General features: G+C 42.0%; 1 pseudogene; it reads left to right on the forward strand.

The window, feature by feature from the left end:
* LOC124974140 (DNA-directed RNA polymerase II subunit RPB2-like) overlaps positions 1–27,632 on the forward strand; it is a 38,174-nt pseudogene that overhangs the window by 2,108 nt on the left and 8,434 nt on the right.

Consider the following 27,632-nt stretch of genomic DNA (forward strand, 5'->3'; position numbering starts at 1 on the left):
CAAAACCCAGTGGCCGTGCTGGACTCTGCATACCATCCTATTTATGGATGAGGGAGAACATCATCCAAGAAACTGAGGAACACAGCCAGAGCCTGTCAGTGAAAGTAAAGAGGAAAAGGGAAGTGCTGATTGGTCCCGGGGTCTGGGCTCCCAGGATCCATGTTCGCTGGCAGGAAGAAAACACACATTCCTCATGTAATCTCCACCTGCCGCTCCTTAGGTTTGTAGCTTGCTCTCCCAAGATACAATGGAGTGAGATAAGTGCCTGAAATTCATATCCTGTATCTCTCAATCCTTCAACTTCATTTTGTTCCCCTCTGCAAATGGCCTCAATTTCGGTTTCCAGTGTTTCCATTCCATGAGAAATAAAGATGGGAGAGTGCCTGTATTCTCAGTGGAGGGGGCTGGCTTCGGGCATGGGATTATGTGAAGGGCGCAGAGGTTCCAGGCGCCCTAGAATCACACTCTTTCTCTCTTGTGCCAGAGGTTTTCTCTGGGCATTGGGCCTCCTGGATGTTGATGAGTGGCTTCTGTGACCGGGTGCTGGCACCTCACACAGCGCCTGAGGTCACAGAGGGCCGGCATGTGAGCTCAGCGAGGTCATGGTTCCCATGGCAACCCGAGATGCTTCTGATCCTGGCGGCTTCAGACCAAGATTGAAAAAAGGCCCAGCTGCACGGTGATGGTAAGAAGATAGAAGAAAGCAGCCAGGGCCAGGAGCTTGAACTTTGAAGAAATGGTATCCTAACCTGAAGACCCACTTGAAGTGGACCTAAGGGGCTTTGTGGTGCGAAGGCGAGCAGGGCGGGAATGGCTCCAGTTCCAGCAGGACAGGTTAGCCCCTGCTGAAACCAGTCAGCCTGCACTCCACTGCAGGACTGCTAGGTGGAGCTATTCTGACTTGGCCGCACCGGGCATCATGACAGCGAGGAAACCTAGCTCCTGCTGTGGGCAGGAGCCCTCACTATGTCTGGGGGACCAGGTAGTGCCAGAGGGTCGCAGGGCGTCACGTGTTGACTCAGCATAGCACTGTCCCTGTCGGCATTGCCCTCCGAGAAAACGAAATCCAGGTCTGAGCACACCCGGGATTTGGCAGAGCAGGCCAACTCACCCTGGATTCCTAGCAGTCATACGGCATGGTGGTTGCTGACAGCTCAGGCCAGGGGATCATGCGGCGCAACTCCCTGACTTAGGTGCTGTTTGATATGGGAAACATTACAGCCTGCCTTGTCGGTTGCCCCTAAATTCCGAGACAACCCAAACAGGAGACGGCTGGAACCTGGGGAGTTGGTCTTCCAAGTGCAGGTGTGCAGCTGCTCTGATGGCTAATGAGGAGACCAGGGAGTCCTTCAGGCATCATGTTGGAAGGAGCATAGGGGGAGCTGCCAGGCAAGCAGAGATGTTCTGTGCTCACTCCACCTGCCAGGGCCAACTACCTTGGCTGCTTCTTTACAACTGGGCTGCACTCAGATTTTGTCCTGCCATGATTTTTCCAAATGCATGGCAACTAACCTGCAGGGGCAGAAATATCCAGTCCTTCACTCTTCACCCAAGGGTTCATTCCCTTGACAAGACTGCTGCCTCTGTGGCATTATGCCCACTGAGAAATGGCCAACAGTTCTTTAAGAGCACTGGCAAGATGCAGAGACCAAGCCAAGGGATGAAACAACAGCCTGCTCTTGGCATGATGAACTCATTTTTGGAGGGCAGAATACCAGAGGTGAAGAGGCAGAGTGCTGAAAGAGGAATGGCACAGAGCTTCAAGGCTGAATACTCAAAAAGGAACTGGAAGGTCTTTGAGGGGCATGAGAAGTAGAAGGGTGTTGGTGTTGAAAACCAACTTCAGTGAAGGGACACTAAAGAATGGGCATTGCTTAAGTTCTGGGTCCGAATTCCCAGACATTTCTGTAGTTAGAATATACCGTTCAGGTACAGGAGGTAGTCAGTGGCAGGTCATTCTGTGGGCAAGCATCGTGACTGAGCCTAATTCCCTTTGCAGATTCCTGGCTTTCTCTGTTGCTTGGAAGGGACACCTGATGATGTACATGCTGATTTTTTGGTTTTTCAGCACAAATTCCTCAGAGGAAAGGCTTTCCTTTCACCGCACTCTCTTCTCCATTGACCACCAATGTAAATGAGATCTCACTGGGATATGCAAAAGAGAAGCATGGCTTTGGATATCAAGAGTTCACCTCAATATCAGACATTTAGTGCGAATCCTCCTGTTGAAAAGCAAAAGTGAATCCCCGAGGGATTGGGCAAAACCTGAATATCCAAAGAGAAAACGTGAGAGAGCATGCAGAGTGTGATAGTCCTTAGGGAGCAGGAAGAGTGTATTGGAAAGCATTTTCAAATTGGAGCATGCTTATTATTTCCTGGATTGGCTATATGAACTGCCACCCCGCCAGGTGCCTGGTGTCTGTGGTTTTCCTCTTTCAGTGTGCCTTCTCTCCTCTAGGGCTTCTTGTGTCATTCGTGAGCCTGCAAAGCATGAGCCAATGATTTTGAGAAGCATGGTACCCATGAGAACACCGTGACCTGGAAGTGTGATTGGAGAAGGCTTGCGTGTGCAAGTGGTTGTTTTTCAAGTGTGCAGATTGAGTTGAGGAAAAGAGAGGAAAAGATGAGAGGAGGTAAGTTTGGCCTACTCAAATGTCTTTCCTTCTGAAGGGACCGGGATAGTCTCGAACCGGGGTCCTCCTGATTGCTAGGCAAGCGCTCTCCAAGGGGAGCCAAGGCTGCAGCTCTGCGGGAAGTGCTTTTTCGAACCCTCTTGATCTGACTAGTGGTCTGACTCCATCAAATGGCACACAACCCAGACTCAAAGAAAGCCAACAATTCCTTAGAAAATCCTCATCTTCCTCTCCACAGAAATCCTGCAAGGAACCTTTCCTGTACATCAAGACTCACAATCAATTAGTTCAGCTGGAGGGAAAGGTTGATCCCGAATCTATTGTCGGAGGAATAGGTTTGTAGCTGGCACTGAGCAGAGAATGATGTGCTTGAGCATGGAGGCCGTGTGGGGGGAGGCAGAAGGAATGGCAGGCACATGTGAGTATCAGAATATGCTCAGGTTGGCAGTATGAAGGGAGACATCGGGGATCATTCACAGCTGGATAGGTCGGCATTCGCGTCACAAACCGCTGACCACTGCCTCACTCCTTTTTCCTTCTTCCACTTTCCTGGGACAATTTCTAACCAGGAGATATCCAGGCACAAGGCAAAACCCAGTGGCCGTGCTGGACTCTGCATACCGTCCTATTTATGGATGAGGGAGAACATCATCCAAGAAACTGAGGAACACAGCCAGAGCCTGTCAGTGAAAGTAAAGAGGAAAAGGGAAGTGCTGATGGGTCATGGTGTCTGGGATCCCAGAATCGATATTTGCTGGCAGGAAGAATACACAAATTCGTCATGCAATCTCCACCTGCCACTCCTTAGGTTGGTAGCTTGTTCTACCAAGATACAATGGAGTGAGATAAGTGACTGAAATTCATATCCTGTATCTCTCAATCCTTCAACTTCATTCTGTTCCCCTCTGCAAATGGCCTCAATTTCGGTTTCCAGTGTTTCCATTCCCTGAGAAAAAAAGATGGGAGAGTGCCTCTATTCTCAGTGGAAGGGGCTGGCATCGGGCATGACAGGTATGAAGGGCACAGAGATTCCAGGCACCCTAGGATCACGCCATTTCTCTCTTTCGCCAGAGGCTTTCTCAGGACATTGGGCCTCCTGGATGTTGATAAGTGGCTTCTTTGACCTGGTGCCTGCACCTCACACAGTGCCTGAATCACAGAGGGGAGGCATGAGAGCTAGGTCTGGTCATGGTTCCCATGGCAACCAGAGATGCCTCTGATCCTGGCGGCTTCACACCAAGATTGAAAAGAGGCCCCAGCTGCAGGATGATGATAATAGGATAGAGGAAGGGAGCCAGGGCAAGGAGCCTGAAATTTCAAGAAATGGTATCCTATCTCCAGAGACCCAGTTGAAGTGGACCTATGGGTTTTGTGGTGCAAAGTCCAGCCGGCAAGGAGTAGCTCCAGTACCAGCAGGACAGGGTACCTACCGCTGAAACCTGACAGCTCGCACTACACTGCAGTTGTGCGAGGTAGCGCTGTTCTGGTTTGGCTGCACTGGTCATCATGACAGCGAGGAAACCTAGCTCCTGCTGTGGGCATGGAGACCCCACGATGTCTAGGGGACCAGGTAGTGACAGAGGGTCACAGGGGGTCACGTGTTCACTCAGCATAGCACCGTCCCTGTCATCATCGCCCTCGGAGATAAACAACTCCAGGTCTGGGCACACCCGAGATTTGGCCAAGCAGGGCAACTCGCCTGGGTCCTAGCAGCCACACTGCAATATGACCGCTTAAACCTCAGGCCAGGGGATCATGGGTCACAACTTTCTGACTTAGGTGCTACTTGATATGGGAAACATCACAGCCTGCCTTGTCAGTTGCCCCTAATTTCCGAGATAGCTCAAACAGGAGACAGTTGGAACCTGGGGAGCTGGTCTTCCAAGTGCAGGTGTGTGGCTGCTCCAATGGCTCATGAGGAGACCAGGGAGTCCTTTAGGCATCAAGTTGGAAGGAGCACAAGGGGAGCTGCCAGGCAAGCAGAGATGTTCTGTGCTCTCTCCACCTGCCAGTGCCAACCACCTTGGCTGCTGCTTTACAACTGGGCTGAACTCAGAATTTGTCCTGCCATGATTTTTCCAAATGTCTGGCAACTAATCTGCAGGGGCAGAAATATCCAGCCCATCTCTCTTCACCCTAGGGTTCATTCCCTTGACAAGACTGCTGCCTCTGTGGCATTATGCCCACTGAGAAATGGCCATCAGTTCTATAATCAGCCCTGGTGAAATGCACAGCCCAAGCCAATGGATGAAACAACAGCCTGCTCTTGGCATGATGAACTCATTTTCAGCGGGTAGAATACGAGAGGTGAGGGGGCCTTGCGCTGAAAGAGAAATGGCACAGAGCTTCAAGGCTGAATACTCGAAAAGGAAGTAGAAGGTCTTTAGATGGGCATGAGAAGTGGAAGGGTGTTGGTGTTGAAAACCAACTTCAGTGAAGGGACACTAAATAAATGGGCATTGCTTAAGGTCTGTGTCCCAATTCCCAGACATTTCTGTTGTTAGAATATACCGTTCAGGTACAGGAGATAGTCAGTGCCAGGTCATTCTGTGGGCAAGCATCATGACTGAGCCTAATTCCCTTTGACGATTCCTGCCTTTTCCTGTTGCTTGGAAGGGACACCCGATGATGTACATGCTGATTTTTAGTTTTTTCAACACAAGACCTCTGAGGAAAGGCTTTCCTTTCACCGCACTCTCTTCTCCATTGACCATCAATGTAAATGACATCACACTTGGATATGCAGCAGAGAAGCATGGCTTTGGAAATCATGAGTTCATCTCAATATCAGACATTTATTGTGAACCCTCCTGCTGAAATCAAAAGTGAATACCCCAGGGATTGGGCAAATCCTGAATATCAGAAGAGAACATGTTACAGAACATGCAGAAGTGTGATAGTCCTTAGGGAGCAGGATGAGTATATTCTGAAGCATTTTCAAATTGGAGCATGCTTATTATTTCCTGGACTGGCTATATCCACTGCCACCCCACCAGAGTGCCTAGTGTCTCTGCTTTCCCTCTTTCAGTGTGACTTCTCTCCTATAGGGCTTCTTGTGTCATTTGTGAGCCCACAAAGCATAAGCCACTCATTTTCAGAAGCATGGTGCACATGAGAACACCGTCACCTGGAAGTGTGATTGGAAAAGGCTTGTGTGTCCAACTGGTTCTTTTTCAACTGTGCAGATTGAGTTGATGAAAAGAAAGGAAAAGTTTGAGTGGATGGAGGTTTGGCTTATTCAAGTCTTTCCGTCTGAGGGCACTAGGAGGGACTGGAACCGGGATCCTTTTCTTTGCTAGGCGAGTGTTCTCCAAGAGGAGCCATCTCTTCAGCTTTGCAGGAAGTGCCTTTTCTCACCCTCTTGATCCTCTAGTGGTCTGATTCCATCAAATTGTGGACAACCTAGCCTCAAACAAAGCCACCAAATTCCTTGGGAAATCATCATCTTCCTCTCCACAGCAATCCTGCAAGGAACATTTCCTGTACATCAAGACACATAATCAATTTGTGCATCTTTAGGGGAAATGTTGATCCCTATCTTTTGGTGGAGGAATAGGTTTGTAATTGAGCACTGAGCAGAGAATGATGTGCGTGAGCTTTTCCAGATGACATTGAGATTGACATGCAACATGCTGAGGAATCCAAGTTCATTTCAGTTTCACGGCATATGGAGTGTGCCCAAGAAGCATGGTAATTGGCAAAGACTAGTGCATTTGTCATTTTGAAGTTTCTGCCATTTGCAACCTGGTGAGCATCGTCTTCTTGAAGAACTTGCAGATGATACAACCTAATGAGTATCGTCGTGATAAAGAGCTATCCTATGAATTGCTGTGAGTTGACTCATATTAAGGAACCTCTCCTGCTAAGATAAGCAGGTGACTGGGAATGCCCTGCTACCTTTGAGCGCAGCTCCATGCTGAACGTCGATTGGAAAAGGATTGCATGTCCAATTTGTTCTTTTACAACTGGGCCGATTGAGTTGTTGAAAAGAGAAGAAAAAGATGAGAGGAGGGAGGTTTGGCATACTCAAAAGTCTTTCTCTCCCTTCCCCGTCTGATGATCAGAGAGGCTTCTCAAACCGTGGCCCTTGTACATGCTAGGTGAGTGCTCTTCAAGAGGAGCTATCTCTTCAACTTCACAGGACCTGCTTTCAGGTACACTCAAGTTCCTCTACTGGTCTGACTCTTCAAATTCTCTGCAGACAACCCAGCCTCAAACAAAACCACCAAATTCCTTAGAATTCCTCTCTCCCCCCCGCAAGGAAACTTTCATGCACATCAAGACCCACAATCCTGAGGTGTTCCTTAGGAGAAATGTTGATCCCTATCTATTCAAAGAGGAAAAGGTTTGTAGCTGAGAACTGTACTGAAAATGAAGTCAGTAAGCCTGGAGGCTGGGTGTGGGGGAGGCAGAAGGAGAGGCAGGCTTTGTAAGAATCTGAATATGCTCAGGTTGTCAGTATGAAGGCAGATATCGGGGATCATTCACACCTGGATCCCTAGCCATTTGAATCACAAGCCGCTGACTCCTTCCTCCCACCTCTTTCTCCTTCTGGCATTTTCCTCTGACAATTTCTAACTAGGAGATATCTGGGAAAAAGTTACAACCCAGTGGAGTTGCTGGATCTTGCCTACCATTTTATTTAAGGATGAAAGTTGTTTCTCCTGGTCAAAGTCTTTTTCCCCAAATGAGGGAATACTTCAGGAACACAAGCAGACCCTGTCAGTAAATCTAAAGAGGAAAAGGGAACTGGTGATGGCTCATGGGGTCTGGGCTCCCAGGATCAATATTTGCTAGCAGGAAGATAACACAAAATCCTCATGCAATGTCCACCTGCCACTCGTTAATTTTGTAGCTCTTTCTCTCAAGTTTCAATGGAGTGAAATAAGTGGCTGAAAGTCATATCCTGGATCTCTCAATCCTTCAACTTGATTCCGTTGCCCTCGGAAAATGGCCTCACTTTCTGATTCCAGTTTTCCTGTTCCATGAGAGGAAAATATGGGAGAGCTACTCTATTCTCAGTGGAAGTGCCTGGCTTCAGGCATGGCAGGTGTGAAGTGCACAGAGGTTCCAGGCTCCCATAGGAGCAGGCACTTTCTCTCTTTCCTGAGAGGATTTCTCTGGATCTTTGACCTCCTGGATGTTGATGAGTGGCTTCTGTGATCTCGTGCCTGCACCTCAGAGAGCGCCTGATGTCACAGAGTGGCGGCATGACAACTCGGTGGCGTCAAGCTTCCAATGGCAACCAGAGATGCTTCTGATCCTTGCGGCTTCAGTTCGAGTTTGAAAAGAAGCACCTGCTGTGCAGTGATGGTAAGAGGAAAGAGGAAGGGAGTTAAGGCCAGGGGCCTGATGTTTCAAGAAATATGATCCTAACCTGTTGACCCATTTGAAATGGAGCTATGGGGTTTGTGGGGCACAGCCGAGCGGGCCGGGATTGCTTTGGTTCCAGCAGGACAGGGTACCCCACTGAAGCCTGACAGCTCACACTACACTCCATGCCTGCTAGGTGGTGCTGTGCTGGTTTGACCACACTGGGCATCATGACTGAGCCATTATCTAGCTCCTGATGTTGGCAGGGAACCCCCACGAGATCTGCTTGTCAGGGACAGCTGATGACATATATGCTGATTTTTATTTTTTTTCTGCACAAGATTTCTGAGGAAAGGCTTTCCAATGATACTGGGAGACTAGGTTGCACATTCCTCCAGTTCCTTCTGAATGCTCTCAGTCAGAGCTAAAACGTATGCATCCCCAAATCATACAATTGGACTTCAAATCATTTGTAACCCGATGCCAAGGAAAACTGAATGAGAAAAGCCAGGGCCAAGGGTGGCTCTCTTTGGTCCTCACCTCTTGCTTTTCTGGATGACATTGAGTTTGACATGGAAAGCGCTAAGCAGTGCAAGTCATCTTCAGTTTCACAGCATCTGAAGTGTACCCACGAAGCCTGGTAATCGCCAAAGACTCATTTAGTTGTCATTTTGAAGTTCCTCCATTTGCCCCCTGGTGAGCATCATCTTCTTCAACCTCCTTATGATATAACCCCATGAGCATACTTGTGAGAAAGATCTAACCTATGATTTCCTGCCAGTTGACTCATCTCCATGATCACCTCATCTTAAGAAATGTTAAGCACTGCTAACTTTTACTGAAGCTCCATGTTGAAAATCTGAGTGGAGTAAGCTTGCATGACCAACTGGTAGTTGTTCAACTGTGCCGATTGAGTTGATGAAATGATGAGAAAATTTTGAGACCTGGGAGCATTGGCATATTGAAAAGAGTTTTTTTTTTTTTTTCTTTAAAGATATGGGGGAGATCCAAGATGGCAGACTAGAGTGAGGCTGCATTCCTTGTCGCTCCATAATGCCAGTTTCAAGCAAAGGATATCTGATTCTTCGTGAGGTAGTTTTTATTGCTTATCAATCCCCTGGTGTTTACCCATTTGTCTGCTGTGATGACCTGCAGTCTGCCAGCATATAGACGCCTTTTTTGAGAGCACATTGCTCACTATCAGGCATCTATCATCCACCATTTGCCTGCATCTCGCCTGTTCATCGCCTGCTTTACACCCAACACTCGAGGTTCACCTCCCGATCATCCAACAACTGTCAGCAAACTGATCGCCAACGCCAGTGGAGCACCAGCTGCCTGCTGCTGCCTGGAAGTTCACTGTTACAGTACCTGCAGGTTTGATTACACGTGGCTGCTGCCATTTTGAGACAACAGCCAGGCCCCATAGGTCCCCTGGCCTGACTGAGCCCCATCTCCAGGATCCCTCAGCCCAACCGATCACTCCCTGCCTCTGGGGCCCTCACATCAACTGGCTGCTCCCTGCTGCCAGGACCCCCAGACCAAGTGATTGTGCCCTATCACTGGGATCCCAGACCAACTGATTGCACATGGCCTCCAGGATCCCACAACCACACCAAAAACACCAGACCTCCAGGACCCCTTCTGGACCAATTGCATCCCATCTCCAGGACCTCCAGCTGACCACGTCCACCCCTGAACTGCAACTCCTCATTTGCCAACACATTTCGAAACCAGAGTGGCCATCTTGGATAATCCTGGAAGTAATAGCTCTGATCTTTGGGTGGGACAAATCCCATCCTCCGACGCCTGCTGGAGGCTTGAAGCTCATTGTCAGGAACCTCTCATGCATCAGGCTACTGAACACCGGGAGGTTTCATTAGTATATGACTTTTATACAGTAGATTTTCTTTTTTCTCCTTTTTTAAAAAAATAAGTTTTTATTTCTTTACTTTTCTTGCTATATTTTCCTTTTGTTTACCTGTTCCCTCAGAGTCTCTTTCTCCCTTTTTTGCATGGTAACGTCCTATTTCTTTTGATTACACTCTCACCCTTTCTATTTTCTAGAACTTCTGTATATTCTTTTCTTATCCCATTAACAGCCACATTCTACATCCCTCTTCATCCTCTTTGTCCTCCATTAGACACTGCAGACATTATTGCAAACCTGTTTGTTTTACCAAAGATAATATTTGAACTCATTTTGTTTATTATGACAATTTTGTTATTGTCGCCATAGGGGCTATTTAGTCTAGGATTGCATAGTGTCTGATTTGGGCACTGCTAATATTGACCCCCCCCCTTAAAGAAAGGGTTTTGGAAACCTATAGGGCCACTATAAGCCTATAGAGGGAAATCTGCAATACCCCAGGCTGCACTGCTAGAGGGGAAGATACATGAAAAAACAAGGGAAGAAAATGATCCAAACAAATCTAGATGCTATATTAATAGAATTGAATGACAGTATGTTAGAATAAATGTCAGAAAAGGACTTCAGATTATACATGATTAAGATGATTCATGAAGCAAAGGATGAAATAAGAGAGCAAATGCAGGCAATGAATGATACCAATAAGCTGAAAGAGCACCTACAGGAAGCAAAAGATTATTTCAACAAAGAGATAGAGATTTTCAAAAAAAAAAAAAAAACAGAAATCCTTGAAATGAAGGAGACAATAAACCAAATAAAAACTCAATGGAAAGCATCACCAACAGACTAGACCACTTGTAAGACAGAACCTCAGACAATGAAGACAAAATATTTAATCTTGAAAATAAAGTAGCCCAAACAGAAAAGATGGTAAGAAATCATGATCAGAATCTCCAAGAACGATGGGACATCATGAAAAGAGCAAATTTAAGAATTATTGGGATTGAGGAAGGCAAGGAGATACAAACCAAAGGAATGAACAACCTATTCAATGAAATAATATCAGAAAATTTCCCAAACCTGAAGAATAAAATGGAAAATCAAATACAAAAGGCTTACAGAACACCAAATGCACAGAATCACAACAGATCCACACCAAGGCACATTATAATGAAAATGCCTAACATTCAAAATTAAGATAGGATTTTGAAGACCACGAGAGAAAAGCATCAGATTACATATATATAGGGGGAGAACAATATGGATAGCAGCCGACTTCTCAACCCAGACTCTAAAAGCTAGAAGGGCCTGGAACAACATATTTCAAGCTCTGAAAGAACATGGTTGCCAAGAATCCTATACCCAGCAAAACTAACCTTTAGATTTGAAGATGAAATAAAATCCTTCCATGATAAACAAAAGTTAAAAGAATTTACAAATAGAAAGCCTGCACTACAGAATGTTCTCAACAAAATATTCCATGAGGAGGAAATGAAAAACAACAATGTAGGTCAGCAAAGGGAGGAACTGCCTTAGAGAAAAACCACTCAAAGTAGAAACCAAGCCAACTTAAAAACCAAAACTAAGCCAAATGACTGGGAATACAAATCATTTCTCAATAATAACCCTGAATGCTAATGGCCTCAACTCATCAATCAAAAGACATAGACTGGCAGAATGGATTAAAAACAAAGACCCAACAATATGCTGTCTGCAAGAGACTCATCTCATAGAAAAAGACATCCACAGACTAAAGGTGAAAGGATGGGAAAAAACCTACCATGCACATGGACTCAGTAAAAAAGCGGGGGTTTCCATCCTTATATCAGATAAAGTGGACTTCAAGCCAAAGTTAATCAGAAGGGATAAAGAAGGACATTTCATACTGCTTAAGGGAACCATAAATCAGGAAGACATAACGATAGTAAATATTTATGCCCCAAACAATGGTGCATCCCTGTACATCAAATAAATCCTTCCCAATTTCAGGAATCACATAAACCAGAACACAATAATTCTGGGTGACTTTAACACACCGCTATCACCACTAGATAGATCTCCCAAACAAAATCCAACCAAAGAAACCATAGAACTCAATAACACAATCAATAACCTAGACTTAATAGACATATATAGAATATTCCATCCATCAACAAACGGATTCACTTTCTTCTCAGCAGCACATGGAACCTTCTCGAAAATAGACCATACGTTATGCCACAAAGCAGCCCTTAGGAAACGCAAAAAAATAGAGATACTGCCTTGTGTTCTATCAGATCATAATGGACTGAGAGTAGAAATCAATGACAAAATAAAAAAGGGAAATTACTCAAACACCTGGAGACTAAATAATATGCTATTGAATGAAATATGGGTAACAAAAAACATCAAGGAGGAGATTAAAAAACTCTTAGAGGTCAATGAGAATGATGATACAACATATCAAAATCTCTGGGACACTATGAAAGTGGTACGAAGAGGAAAATTCATTGCATGGAGCACATTCCAGAAAAGAATGAAAAGTCAACAACTAAATGACCTAACATTACAGCTCAAAGCCCTAGAAAAAGAAGAACAGAATAACAGCAAAAGTAGTAGAAGACAGAAAATAATTAAAATCAGAGCTGAAATCAATGAAATTTAAACAAAAGAAACTATTCAAAAAATTGACAAAACAAAAAGTTGGTCCTTTGAGAAAGTAAACAAAATAGCCACACTAAAAAAGAGGAGAGAGAAGACGCAAATTACTAAAATACATGTTGCAAAAGGAAATATCACGACAGACACCACTGAGATACAGAACATAATGAGAAGTTACTTTGAAAATCTGTATTCCAACAAAATAGAAACTACCGAAGTCATTGACAAATTTCTGGAGACATAAGCTCCTCCCAAACTGAACCAGGAGGTCAGACTCGATTTAAACAAATCAATATCAAGCAATGAAATAGAAGAAGCCATTAAAAATCTACGATCCAAAGATGGCGGACTAGAGGGCAGCTGCATTTCATGTTGCTCCAGGACTCAAGATTCAAAAGAGGAGATAGTGACTTGGGACCAACTCAAAGCTGCCGGGTGAGTTTCTTCCATAGGGGAGGCATCCCGGATGGGGCAGTAGCCCTGGAATGCAGAGAACTTTGTGAAGTAGAGTGGCTCGGCGAGACACCCCTTTCCCCACTGGAGTGGTAAACAAGGACAGCGAAGCAGAGCGAAAAAACGGAGCGAAAAAACGGCGGATTGAAGTTTCCAGGACTGCGGGCAGCTTCTCTAACCTAAGGAGACTCGTCTGCGAAGGGTGAGGATCCCAGGACCAGGAGGTAGGTCCGGGCCCCTGGGAACTTTCCTGGGAAGGCTGCCCTGCCCAGGCGGCAAGACACACCTCCCCCCGCTGGAGCAGTGAACTCGGAAAGTGGGGAACTTTGCAGAGGAGGCTGCGCGACACACCGCTTGGTTTTGGAGCGATCTGCCGGGGCTCCGGCGGCTGCCAGAGAAAGAGTCGGGTGGCGAGCTGTTTGGACTCAGCAACTGCCTGAGCAACGGGGAGGGGGCTGTCCAGAGGAGGTGGAGGTGCGCAGTGAGTGGCTTGGGCTCCAAGCGCCCACACAGAACACCAGGTGACTGACTGGAGGAAGAGACGAGTGACGGGTCACTGGGGCTTGGAGCATATGTACGAGGCTCCAAGTGACTGCTCAGAGGACGGGTCGCATAGCCAGGTGATTAGATGCAAAGCACGGTCTGGTCCAGGGACCTAGGCACCTTTTCTTCAAAGAGCTACGCAGAGACAAGCTGAAGGGTGGAGCGAAGCTTCCAGGACTGTGGGCAGCTTCTCTGAGGAGGGGCTACCTAAGGAGACTCGTCTGCGAAGGGCAGGGCTCCCAGGCCCAGGAGGTAGGTCCAGACCCCTGGAAATGTTGCCTGGGAAGGCTGCCCTGCCCAGGCGGTAGTTGTGGACTGAGGGGAACCTCTAGGAGGGGAACTGACTAGCGAGACCTCCCCACCGGGTGAGTCTTCCCCGCCGGGTGAAGTTTTCCCACAAGGACGGTAAAACCAGAGACACAGGCCCAAACAGGCATTGCCTCAGACTGCAGTCTAGTTCCCCTTTGGATGACAATTGGTCAACAAGTAGAGGCACCTCTGCCAACTAGCAGGGAATAAACCCCACCTGAAGACCACCACCCCTAGAGAGGCGGCTACCTAGGGGAACACCACAGTATCAACTTCCTCTAAGACTTCAAGCTACTGAAGGATAAGAGGGGATACACTAGCAATCTTCAGGGACATTATAAATCAATAGAGGAAATCTGCAACGTCTCTGCAGTCCACTGACACCTGAACGACATGAGAAAACAAGGGAAAAAAATGCCTCAAACAAATCTGGATGTTATATCAATAAAATCCAAAGACAGCATGGCAGAAGAAATGTCAGAAAGGGAGTTCAGAATGTACATAATCAACATGATAAGGGAAGCAAATGATGAAATGAAAGAGCAAATGCAGGCATTGAATGATAGCACCAGTCTACAGTTAAAAGAGCAAATACAGGAAGCAAAAGACCATTTCAATAAAGAGTTAGAGATATTGAAAAAAAAACAAACAGAAATCCTTGAAATGAAGGAAACAATAAACTAAATTAAGAACTCCATAGAAAGCACAAACAATAGGATAGAACACCTGGAAGACAGAACCTCAGATATTGAAGACAAAATATTTAACCTCGAAAACAAAGTCGAACAAACAGAGAAGATGGTAAGAAATCATGGACAGAATCTCCAAGAACTATGGGATATCATGAAAAGGCCAAATTGAAGAATTATTGGGATTGAGGAAGGCTTAGAGAAACAAACCAAAGGAATGAACAACCTATTCAATGAGATAATTTCAGAAAATTTCCCAAATCTGAAGAATGAAATGGAAAATCAAGTTCAAGAGGCTTATAGGACTCCAAATACAGAAAATTACAACAGACCCACACCAAGGCACATTATAATGAAAATACCTAACATACAAAATAAAGACAGAATTTTAAAGACTGTGAGAGAAAAGAACCAAATTACATTCAGAGGGAAACCAATACGGATATCAGCAGATTTTTCAATCCAGACCTTAAAAGCATTTTTCAAGCCCTAAAAGAAAATGGATGCCAACCAAGAATCTTATACCCAGCAAAACTTACCTTCAGATTTGACGACGAAATAAAATCCTTCCATTAAATAAAAGCTAAAAGAATATACAAAAAGAAAGCCAGCATTACAGAACATTCTCAGCAAAATATTCCATGAAGAAGATATGAAAAACAAAGAAGCAAATCAGGAAAGGGAGGAGATATCCTAAAGGAACTCTCAAATAAAGAGGAACCAAGTCATGTCAAAAATAAGCAAATAAATGAATAAAATGAGTGAAATGACTGGGAATACAAATCATATCTCAATAATAACCCTGAATATTAACGGCCTGAATTCATCAATCAAAAGACATAGACTGGCAGATTGGATAAAAAAGAAAGATCCAACAATATGTTGCCTGCAAGAGACTCATCTCTTAGAAGGAGATACCCAAAGACTAAAGGTGAAAGGATGGGAAAAAACTTGCACATAGACCGAGCAAAACAGCTGGGGTATCCATCCTCATTTCAGGTAAAGTGGACTTCAAGCCAAAGTTAATCAGAAGGGAAAAAGAAGGACATTTCATACTGCTTAAGGGAATCATAAATCAGCAAGACATAACAATCATAAATATCTATGCCCCAAACAGTGGCTCACACATGTATGTCAAACAAATCCTTCTCAATCTCAGAAACCAAATAGACCACAATACAATAATACTAGGTGATTTTAACACGCCTCTCTCACAACTGGACAGATCTTCCAAACAAAAATTGAACAAAGAAACCATGGATCTCAATAACACAATCAATAATTTAGACTTAACAGACATTTATAGAATATACCATCCAACGAAGAGTGAATACACTTTCTTCTCAGCAGCACATGGATCCTTCTCTAAAATAGACCATATATTATGCCACAAAGCTAATGTTAGCAAATACAAGAAGATAGAGATACTTCCTTGTATTTTATCAGATCATAATGGATTGAAACTAGAAATAAATGAAAGAGTAAAAAACAGAAACTACTCCAACACCTGGAGATTAAACAATATGCTATTATATGAGGGATGGATAACAGAAGATATTAGGAAGGAAATTAAAAAATTCTTAGAGGTAAATGAGAACAAAGAAACATCATATCAAAATCTCTGGGACACTATGAAAGCTGTACTTAGAGGAAAATTTATTTCATGGAGCGCATTCAATAAAAGAAGTAAAACTCAACAAATAAACAACCTAACACTACAGCTCAAAGCCCTAGAAAAAGAAGAACAGACCAACACCAAAAATAGTAGAAGACAGGAAATAGTTAAACTCAGAGCTGAAATCAACGAAATTGAAACAAAAGAAACAATACAAAAAATTGACAAAATCAATAGTTGGTTCATCGAAAAAATAAACAAAATTGATAAACCTTTAGCCACACTAACAAAGAGTAGATGAGAGAATATCCAAATCACCAAAATTCGGAATGAACAAGGAAATATCACAACAGACACGATTGAAATACAAAACATAATTACAAGCTATTTTGAAAATCTATACTCCAACAAAATAAAAAATTTTGAAGATATCAACAAGTTTCTAGAGACCTATGAATTGCCTAAACCAAATGAGGAGGACATACACAATTTAAATAGACCAATTTCAAGTAATGAAATAGAAGAAGTCATCAAAAGCCTACCAACAAAGAAAAGTCCAAGACCTGATGGTTTCTCAGCCGAGTTGAACAAAACCTTTAAAGAAGAGCTCATTCCAATACTTTTCAAAGTATTCTATGAAATATAAGAGGAGGGAACCCTCCCAAACTCATTCTACGAAGCCAATATCACCCTGATACCTAAACCAGACAGAGACACATCAAGGAAAGAAAATTTCAGGCCAATATCCTTAATGAACATCGATGCAAAAATTCTCAACAAATTTTAGCAAATCGCATACAAAAACATATTAAAAAGATAGTGCACCATGATCAAGTGGGTTTCATACCAGGGATGCAAGGTTGGTTCAACATCAGGAAATCACTAAATGCAATTCACCATATCAATAGACTTAAAGTCAAGAATCACATGATTATTTCAATAGATGCAGAAAAAGCATTTGATAAAATACAGCACCACTTCATGCTTAAAGCACTAGAATAAATAGGGATAGTGGGAACGTTCCTTAACATTCTAAAGACCATCTATGCTAAGCCCATGGCTAATATCATTCTTAATGGTGAAAAACTGAAAGCATTCCCCCTAAAATCTGGAACAAGGCAGGGATGCCCTCTGTCACCACTCCTGTTCAATATTGTCCTTGAAACTTTAGCCAGAGCAATTAGACAAACCAAAGTAATTAAAGGGATATGAATTGGAAAAGAAGAACTCAAACTATCCCTATTTGCTGATGATATGATTATATACTTAGAGGAACCAGGAAATTCCACCAGAAAACTCTTAGAACTCATAAGTGAATTCAGTAAAGTAGCAGGATACAAGATCGATGCTCATAAATCCAATATATTTTTATACATAAGTGATGAATCTTCAGAAAGAGAAGTTAGGAAAACTACCCCATTCACAATAGCCTCGAAAAAAATAAAATACTTGGGAATGAATCTCACAAAAGAAGTGAAAGACCTCTACAATGAGAACTACAGAACACTAAAGAAAGAAATTAAAGAACACCTTAGAAGATGGAAAGATCTCCCATGTTCCTGGATAGGCAGAATTAATATTGTCAAAATGGCCATACTACCAAAAGTGTTATACAGATTCAATGAAACTCCAATTAAAATCGCAACGATGTACCTTACAGAAGTAGAACAAGCAATCATGAAATTCATCTGGAAGAATAAGAAACCCAGAATAGCTAAAGCAATCCTTCGCAGGAAAAATGAAGCAGGAGGTATTGCAATACCTGAACTTCAACTGTACTACAAAGCAACAGTAACAAAAATGGCATGGTATTGGTACCAAAATAGACAGGTAGATCAATGGCACAGAATAGAGGACATGGACACAAACCCAAATAAATATAATTTCCTCATACTAGACAAAGGGGCCAAAAATATGCAATGGAGAAAAGATAGCCTCTTCAACAAATGGTGCTGGGAAAATTGGAAATCCATATGCAACAGAATGAAACTAAACCCATATCTCTCACCATGCATGAAACTAAACTCAAAATGGATTAAGGACCTCGGAATCAGACCAGACACCTTGCATCTTATAGAAGAAAAAGTAGGTCCAGATCTTCAACATGTCGGCTTAGGACCAGACTTTTCAACAGGACTCCCATAGCACAAGAAATAAAAGCAAGAATCAACAACTGGGATAGATTCAAACTAAAAAGCTTTCTCTCAGCAAAGGAAACTATCAGCAATGCGAAGAAAGAGCCTACAGAGTGGGAGAAAATCTTTGACAATCATACTTCAGATAGAGCACTAATCTCCAGAATCTATAAAGAACTCAAAAAACTCAACACCAAGACTACAAATAACCCAATCGACAAATGGTCTAAGGAAATGAATAGACACTTCACAGAACAAGACCTACAAACAATCAACAAGCATGTGGAAAAATGTTCAACATCTCTAGTAATAAGAGAAATGCAAATCAAAACCACCCTAAGATTCCATCTCACCCCAATCAGAATGGCGAATATCAAGAATACAAGCAACAACAGGTATTGGAGAGGATTTGGGGAGAAAGGTACACTCATACATTGCTGGTGGGGCTGCAAATTAGTGAAGCCACTCTGGAAGGCAGTATGGAGATTCCTTAGAAAACTTGGAATGGAAACACCATTTGACCCAGCTATCCCATTCCTTGGCCTATACCCAAAGGACTTAAAATCAGCATACTACAGAGATACAGCCACATCAATGTTCATTGTTGCTCAATTCACCATAGCCAGATTGTGGAACCAACCTAGATGCCCTTCAGTTGATGAAAGGATAAAGAAACTGTGGCACATATATACAATAGAATATTACTCAGCCATAAAGAATGATAAAATTATGGCATTTGCAGGCAAATGGATGAAATTGGAGAATATCATGCTAAGTGAGATAAGCCAATCTCAAAAAACCAATGGAAGAATGATCTCGCTGATAAGCAGATGATGATACATAATGGGTCGTGGGAGGGGTTAGTGTTAGGGTTAGAGTGAGGGTTAGGGAGGGGGGCAAGAATGGGGGAAGGAAGGAGTATAAAGAGGGATGGGAGGTGTGGGGGGAAGGGGAAAAAATAACAGAATGAATCAGCCAACATCACCCTATGTAAATTTATGATTTCACAAATGGTATGCCTTTACTCTATGTACAGAGAAACAACATGTATCTCATTTGTTTACGATAAAAAAAATTAAAAAAAAATCTACCATCCAAGAAAAGCCCAGGACCAGACGGATTCTCAGCAGAGTTCTAAAAGACCTTCAAAGAAGAACTCATTCCAATACTTCTCAAAGTATTTCAGGAAATAGAAAAGGAGGGTACCCTACCAAACTCATAATATGAAGCTAATGTCACCCTCATACCCAAACCAGGAAAAGACACATCAAGGAAAGAAAAATTTAGACCAATATCCTTGATGAATATACATGCAAAGATCCTTATCAAAATATTGGTAAACCATATCCAAAAACATATTGTGAAAATTGTGCACCACGATCAAGTGGGGTTCCCCCCTGGAATGCAGGGATGGTTCAACATTCACAAATCAATAAACGTAATCCATCATGTCAATAGACTTAAGGATAAGAATCATATGGTTATTTCAATTGATGCAGAAAAAGCGTTTGACAAAATACAACACCACTTCATGCTCAAAACACTAGAAAAAAATAGGGATAGAAGGAACATACCTGAACATCGTAAAGGCCATTTATGCTAAGCCCATGGTCAATATCATTCTTAATGGAGAAAAACTGAAACCATCCCCTTTAAAAACAAGAACAAGACAGGGATGTCCTCTTTCACCACTTCTATTCAACATTGTCCTCGAAACTCTAGCCAGAGCAATTAGGCAGATTAAAGAAATTAAAGGGATACAATTAGGAAAAGAGAAATTTAAGCTGTCACTATTTGTGGATGACATGATTCTATATTTACAGGATCCAAAAACCTCCTCCAGAAAACTTCTAGACCTCATCAATGAATTCAGCAAAATAGCAGGCTATAAAATCAACATGCATAAATCTAAAGCATTTTTATATGCAAGCGATGAAACAGCTGAAAGGGAAATGAGGAAAACAACCGCATTTGCAATAGACTCAAGAAAAATAAAATACTTAGGAATCAATCTAAACAAAGAGGTAAAAGATCTCTACAATGAAAACTACAAAACATTGAAGAAAGAAATTAAGGAAGACCTTAGAAGATGGAAAGATCTCCCATGTTCTTGGATAGGCAGAATTAATATTGTCAAAATGGCTATACTAACAAAAGTGCTATACAGATTCAATGCAATTCCAATTAAAATCCCAATGACGTACCTTACGGAAATAGAGCAAGCAATCATGAAATTCATCTGGAAGAATAAGAAACCCAGAATAGCTAAAGCATTCCTTAACAGGAAGAATGAAACAGGTGGTATTGCAATACCAGAACTTCAACTATACTACAAAGCAATAGTAACAAAAACAGCATGGTATTGGCACCAAAATAGACAGGTAGATCAGTGGTACAGAATAGAGAACATGGACACAAACCCAAATAAATACAATTTTCTAATACTAGACAAAGGTGCCAAAAATATGCAATGGAGAAAAGATAGCCTCTTCAACAAATGGTGCTGGGAAAATTGGAAATCCATATGCAACAGAATGAAACTAAACCCCTATCTCTCACCCTGCACAAAAATCAACTCACAATGGATCAAGGACCTTGAAATCAGACAAGAGACCCTGCATCTTATAGAAGAAAAATTAGGTCCAAATCTTCACCTTTTTGACTTAGGATCAAACTTCCTTAACAGGACTCCCATAGCACAAGAAATAAAAGCAGGAATCAATAACTGGGATAGATTCAAACTAAATACCTTTCTCTCAGCAAAGGAAACTATCAGCAATGCGAAGAGAGAGCATACAGAGTGGGAGAATATCTTTGCCACTCATACTTCAGATAGAGCACTAATTTCCAGAATATATAAAGAACTCAAAAAACTCTACACCAAGAATACAAATAACCCAATCGACAAATGGGCTAAGGATATGAACAGACACTTCACAGAAGAAGATCTACAAGCAATCCACAAACATATAAAAATATGTTCACCATCTTTAGTAATAAGAGAAATGCAAATCAAAACTACACTAAGATTCCATTTCACCTCAATTAAAATGGCGATTATCAAGAATACAAGCAACAATAGGTGTTGGAGAGGATTTGGGGAAAAAGGTACACTCATACATTGCTGGTGGGGCTGCAAATTAGTGCAGCCACTCTGGAAAGCAGTGTGGAGATTCCTTAGAAAACTTGGAATGGACCTACCATTTGACCCAGCTATCCCACTCCTTGACCTATACCCAAAGGACTTAAAATCAGCATACTACAGAGATACAGCCACATCAATGTTCATAGCTGCTCAATTCACCATAGCCAGATTGTTAAACCAACCTAGATGTCCTTCAATTGATGAATGGATAAAGAAACTGTGGTATATATATAAAATGGAATATTACTCAGCTATAAAGAATAATAAAATTATGGCATTTGCAGGCAAATGGATGAAGTTGGAGAATATCATGCTAAGTGAGATAAGCCAATCTCAAAAATCCAAAAGATGACTGGCCTCACTGATAAGCAGATGATGACACGTAATGGGTGGTGGGAGGGGAGCAAGAATGGAGGAAGGAGGGACTGTATAGAGGGAAAAGAGAGGTGGGAGGGGTGTGGGAAGGAAAAAATAAAGGAATGAATCAAACATCATTACTCTATGTAAATGTATGAATATACAAATGGTATGCTGTTATTACTCCATGTACAAACAGAAACAACATGTATCCCATTTGTTTACAATAAAAATAAATTAATAAATAAATAAAGAGATGGGTTTTTGCTTGACTTCATTATGCATGCTTGTAATCCCAGTGGCTTGGGGGGCTGAGGCAGAAGGATCTCTAATTTAAAGCCAGTGTCAATAATTCCAAGGTTCCAGGAAGACCCTGTCTGTCGGGGTTTCGGCCGGACCCCTGGCCCTAGGTGTGGCAAGGCTAAGATGGCGCCTGGCAGTGAGCCAGAGCAGTTAACTTTTGCACAAACAACTGACATTATTTTGAGGAAGTTCCAGGGATTGGCTAAGCTCCCTGATGGACAGTACAGGTCCACTATATGCCTGCCTTCGCTGCCTGTATCTGTTAATGCTCTCCCCTCGTGCGAAAATGCTGATTGGTTACAAGTACTGTATATATTGGAGTATAAGTTCCTCAAAGAGTGGAACAAAGGAAGAACTGAGAGGATGGGGGTGCGCGCAATAAAAGGGCTGAAAAGAACCAGGTGTCGTGTCTCTCTGCGGGCAGGGAGCGCGACAAATGGTGCCGAAATCCCGGGATCCAAAGAACAATAACTTTTCACAGACAAGGGTAAGTTAAGTGGTAAGTAATAAAGTAATAAAATAATAAAGCAATAAAGTAATAAAGTAAGTAAGGCTAGAAAGCCCGGTAACAGAGAAATATTAATAGGCTTTAAGCCCGGTAGCAGAGAAATATTAATAGGCTTTAAGCCCGGTAGCAGAGAAAGATTATAGGCTGAAAGCCCGGTAAAAGTTCACAGAAGGCAGGTTCATTGCCCGGTAAAATTAGTTAGTTTCAATTTATGAAGTGGTACCAAACTGTGTGTATGGTGTGTTATTTTTGTGTTTGTTGTGTGGCTTGTTTGTGTGCTCGGAGCTCTTAGTGCTGTAAGATTTAATCATAGGAACAGAACTGTCTGGGACTGGAATGTAGCAGCCTCTTAGGGAGTTGTTGGGGAATCACGGACATTGACACCGGTGAAGACTCGAGACCTGTGGGCAATAGTTAAAAAACACTCTTTTGTGGAGCCTCTGACTGAGGGCAGTCAGGTTTTGGAGAAAATATAAGAGAAAAGGTCTAAAACATCAAATAGGGCGTCAATAAGATCAGGGACAAACAAAAATAAAAATGAAAGTGGGTGTAAGGAACAACTTGTTAGAAAGAGGGAAATCAGTTTAGGGGAGGGTCCCCCTAGGCAGAGAGCTCAGCAGCTCCATTCCTTAAAAGTAGTAAAAAATAATGTTTTGTGATTTTCTGCATTCAAACCTAACCTGATTTCTCAACCAGGAAAAAAAGGGTTAAAAAGTCCTGGGTGATCCTCCCTCCCCCTGTCACATTGGAATGTAAAGTCTCAAGGAGAAAAGGGGGGTAACCTAAAGATAAGAAGAAAAGAAGAAAAAAAGTGTCCGTTTAAATTCCTGGGCCGCTGCATAAAACTGACTTATTCTTCAGGATTCTTGTTTTGTTTTGTTTTTTCTTTAATGCTGTATTTTTGAGCTCATAATTTTAATCCTACATACCTAGGTTAATGATTTTATTTTTGATCAGTTCTATTTTTTATTCAACTGAAGTTTTTTAAACAGCTGTTTCATTGCAATGAACATTCACCTATAAATTACAAGGCCTTTGATTTTGTGTTATTTGTATGTCGTACTGTCTGGTGTTATGTCTTATCTGCATCAAAACTGAGCGCTCTTAAAATTAAAATTTATAAATGGATCCAAATACTTTTATTCACGTGATTTAAAAGGGTTCAATTTAGATTGGGTAAACTAATAAAAGTAAAATATTTTTAAAAATAACTTACAAGTCTCCAGGTGGTCAAACTAATGAAATGTTAATGTTAAACAATGTCTAATATCAATTGCTTCTAGGACTTTTCTTCAGCAGGAAAGAGGCAACGGATCCTGTTCAGGACACTTGTCTGATATCTTGGTTTTTATAAAATAAATAAATTGGAGTTAACATGTATGGGATTACTCAAATGTGTTTGTAGAGACGTCTGGTTAATTTACAAAGTTGAAATGCTAATTATTAAATAACATCAAGTACTTTTAACTCCTTAAATTACATGGGGTAACATACTTAAACATTATTGGTGTTTTCATAGGTTGGTAAATAAAAAGGGTTTACAATTACTTTATGTCCTCACTAAACTAGAAACAAGGTTACTAAGAGTTATGTCCTAACAAGTGAAATTCTATATACAAAGGGTCCCAAAAGTTTCAACTGTGTTTCAATTAAGAGTACTATCAACAACAATATATTTAATCTTATTAAAATAGGGTGACTTATTTAAATTCAGAAATTTCATAAGAGTTGTTTCAGAATGTAAACAAAAAGGGGTCAACAAATAGGAAAGAGAAAATAAAAGGTTCTGGGTTTGAAAATGTATTTAATAAAAAGGTAAAAGGAAATGTTTCTGGGTAAGAAAGTCTGTGTGTAATAAAGGACAAGTTTCAACAAATCTGTGTGTAACTAAGTTGGTTGTGTGTATGTAAAACAGCTAAAGCTATTTAAGGTTTTTCCTAAGGTGAAATACTAATGTTCTGATATAAGCCAAAGTTTAATCTATATGGTAAAATGACATGGTAAAATAACAAAGTTTTCTTAAAAAAAACCAATTCATTCTTAACTTTGTGTCTCTTAAGTTTTATTAAAAATAGGGGTTTATACAATTATGGTTAAGCAACTGTTAAAAATTTGTACTACGTTATAAAGTCTAAATTTTTCTTTAAAAACTAAAATTGGTAAGAACCAATTCCTCACTAAAATTAAAATAACTCTAACCACAGATGTACCTTATGACCCACAAAAACAAGGTATTGTTGAACATACACATCTCACCCTCAAAAATGTTCTTTATAAACAAAAAGGGGGAATAGAGGAGACCTTCAGGTCCCCTAAAGATAAACTTTCTCTTTGTCTCTTTGTTTGGGGTTTTTTTTTTAACTCTGGGTAATAAGGGTAACCCGGTGCTTTACTGGAGCTGCGGCTCAGTTTGTGTGCTTCTACGGAATAAACTAACTTACTACCTCTTTTTAGTCTCTTAGGAGGAACAGTTCAACTATGTAACAAAACAACTGCTTCTTTCAATTGTACTTTAGATTTGTGCTAAAATGCTTCTAGGTTCCTGCTGGCAGACTTAATGTGTGTTCCTACCTTCCTACCAGTCCCAGTCTCTGTTACAGATGCAAAATTGCCAGTGTTACTATCAAGAAACAGGAGAGAATTTGACATCACAGCGGCTATGGTCACTGCAATAGTGGTTTCTGCAACAGCAGCACTAGCAACTGCCATACCTACAGCAACAGCAGTCAATCACTTGACCGAAAATATAGCTGCAGCCTTACAGACTAAAGAGACCCTAAACCAACATCTAACAGCAGGCATACTCCTTATGAACCAGCGAGTGGACTTACTTCAAGAACAAATGGACATTTTACAGGAACTGTTAAACGTGGAATGTATTTATCATCTGGCAGGACTGTGCGTTACACCTGTAGCTTACCATAACCTTAGCTATGCAGCAAACTTGTCTAGAATCTTGTCTGCTCAGCTACAAACAAACTGGTCTTACGAATTTGATAATCTTACTGCTATTCTTAGATCTCAAATTGTTAGTCTCAATGCTACTAGAGTTAATGTAGCCCCTATGTCCGAAGTGCTAAGTTGGCTATCCTCTTCTTTCAGTTTTATAAACAATGGGCAGGTATGGGAGCCTTTTGTACGTTCATGGTTATTACTGTTGTCTTCCTCACACGCTTTATCATGCGCATGCGCCGAGATCAAGCTAGAGATCGTATCATTTTCCATCAGGCCATGGCTGCCCTAGAGGCCGGCAGTTCCCCACAAGTATGGCTCACGATGCTGGATCGCTAGCCAGACGGGTAAGGAAGGAGGTGACCACTGTACCGACCTAAGACAGGAGCTGTAGCATGCTCTACAGTTATCCGATGACGGGTAAGGACGGTGGTTGACCACTCCGCCTAAGACAGGCACGGTCCCGAGCTTTCCTTTTCTTTTTAAAAGAGAAAAGGGGGAACTGTCGGGGTTTCGGCCGGACCCCTGGCCCTAGGTGTGGCAAGGCTAAGATGGCGCCTGGCAGTGAGCCAGAGCAGTTAACTTTTGCACAAACAACTGACATTATTTTGAGGAAGTTCCAGGGATTGGCTAAGCTCCCTGATGGACAGTACAGGTCCACTATATGCCTGCCTTCGCTGCCTGTATCTGTTAATGCTCTCCCCTCGTGCGAAAATGCTGATTGGTTACAAGTACTGTATATATTGGAGTATAAGTTCCTCAAAGAGTGGAACAAAGGAAGAACTGAGAGGATGGGGGTGCGCGCAATAAAAGGGCTGAAAAGAACCAGGTGTCGTGTCTCTCTGCGGGCAGGGAGCGCGACACCTGTCTCTAAATATAATAGAAAATATGACTGGTATTTTGACTTAGTGGCTGAGTGCCCCTGAGTTCAATCCCTTACTCTTCCATCTTTCCCCAAGAAATAGAGATGGTGCCTTTCTGTTGCCCAGTCTGGCCCTAAACTTCAAGGTTTAAATGATGCTCTTATCTCAGCCTCCCCCATAGTTGTGACTTGCAGGTGCATGCCACTGTACCTGGCTATTGATATTGTTGTTGTGTTGGCAAGAAGGGTGCTACAGATGTAATCCAGAGCCATATGTGTGCTAGACAGACGTTTGCTCTACCACTGGACTACATTCACAAACAGGACAGCATTTTAATGAAGTACTATTCTTAAGTTTTTAATGAAAATAGTTGTGATTCAGTGTTCTGAATAATGAAATATTTGTATAATTTGTGAAAATGTTTCATCTTAAATTTTCCATAACAACCATTTTTACTTCCATGTGATTTTTACATAACAGTAGATGTCCCAAATAGTTGAGAAATTTTTCCTGCTATCCCACACTCTATTCAAAGAAAATGTCCCAGCCACTTAAAAAAAAAAGAAAATGAATGGCACTGGGGCTGTTGCTCAGTAGTAGAGCTTTTGTGTTGGATGTTTGAGACACTAGATTTAATCCTCATTACCATATAAAAATAAATAAATAAAGATTAAAAAGAAAAAGAAAAGAAAATGACCCATTCTTAGGTTGTGCTTTATACAAGGATGGTTGTATGCTTTATTCTCTACCAAAGGCCCTAACTTTTTATTTGTGGTCATAATTGATTTGATCAGGTTAAGACCTTGTTAAAGAGTCAGCCATTTTGTAGTCCTGCCAATGACCTAGGTGATTTGATGATGCCAAAATGGGAGGCTGGTTATCATATCTCAGAAAATTGATGTAAGAATCCAAGACAGTCAGTCAGTATTTACTAGGAAGTGGGGAGTAGAAGCTAAGAAACCCTCAGGTATTAAATGTCATTGTCACAAGGTGGAGGATTTGAGACAGATGTGATGGGGTACTTCCTACTGCTGAGGGCTGATGAGGCAATCCAGTTTTTAGGGTTGTTCTAGATCTTAGAACTCTACAACCTCTGATGCCTCACTGTAGCTTTCCTGGGTGGTTCTACGGAGCCATCTGCTGAGATTTCACTTGCATTTTTATCTCTTTCTGTCTTATGTATTTCTTTCCCTGTCCCTTTCCTGAACAAGGGTCAGTTCCTTGTGAGTAATAAGGTCCATCCTCCTCATGGACCTTCTAATTTCTGTATCTATACTACTAACTCATCTCTCACACAAGCTTCA

The sequence above is a fragment of the Sciurus carolinensis genome, unplaced genomic scaffold (genome assembly GCF_902686445.1).
Source record: "Sciurus carolinensis unplaced genomic scaffold, mSciCar1.2, whole genome shotgun sequence".
Taxonomy (NCBI): Eukaryota; Metazoa; Chordata; class Mammalia; order Rodentia; family Sciuridae; genus Sciurus; species Sciurus carolinensis.